At 35.4% G+C, this 379-nt stretch overlaps 1 protein-coding gene and 1 long non-coding RNA gene across 12 annotated transcripts in view; both read right to left on the bottom strand.

Annotated features, from left to right (window-relative positions):
• LOC116849333 (protein unc-79 homolog) overlaps positions 1-379 on the bottom strand; it is a 736,358-nt gene that overhangs the window by 535,434 nt on the left and 200,545 nt on the right. The gene's annotated exons all lie outside the window — the stretch shown is intronic.
• Positions 120-379, bottom strand: part of LOC116849340 — a 1,017-nt gene continuing 757 nt past the window's right edge. Inside the window, exon 3 of the long non-coding RNA XR_004379114.1 lies at positions 120-314. This is a non-coding gene — a long non-coding RNA (uncharacterized LOC116849340). The remainder of the gene's footprint in view (positions 315-379) is intronic.

Genomic DNA, 379 nt, shown 5'->3' on the forward strand with positions numbered 1-379 from the left:
CTTTTTAAGATATTTGAATTAGTAATCATTCGTATAAAATAAAATTGTTCACACCAGAGCCTGCGTTCAGTCATCGACATAATATATACATCGATGTCCAGGGCCCACATTGTGTTTCAACGAAGATTTGAATTTATATAGACGTTTAAATTTTGTAAAAATGGGTTCATCACTGTGAATTTGATACACAAGTTCTCATACATTGAATTTTTTTCCTAAACGTTATTAGCACCAAAAAAATTAATGTAATTGTGAAGAACGTGCCGGAGCCTGTTCTCATTACAAAACTGTGGTTCTTTGTGCTGTGCCTTGACCTTGAAGGTCAAAGTCAAGGTGAAATTGAAGGTCACCATCCAATGTCCTCCTCCGAACCCAATAA

This window comes from Odontomachus brunneus, unplaced genomic scaffold (genome assembly GCF_010583005.1).
Source record: "Odontomachus brunneus isolate Ranch 3 - 2012 unplaced genomic scaffold, Obru_v1 Obru_scaffold_112, whole genome shotgun sequence".
NCBI classification, from domain to species: Eukaryota; Metazoa; Arthropoda; class Insecta; order Hymenoptera; family Formicidae; genus Odontomachus; species Odontomachus brunneus.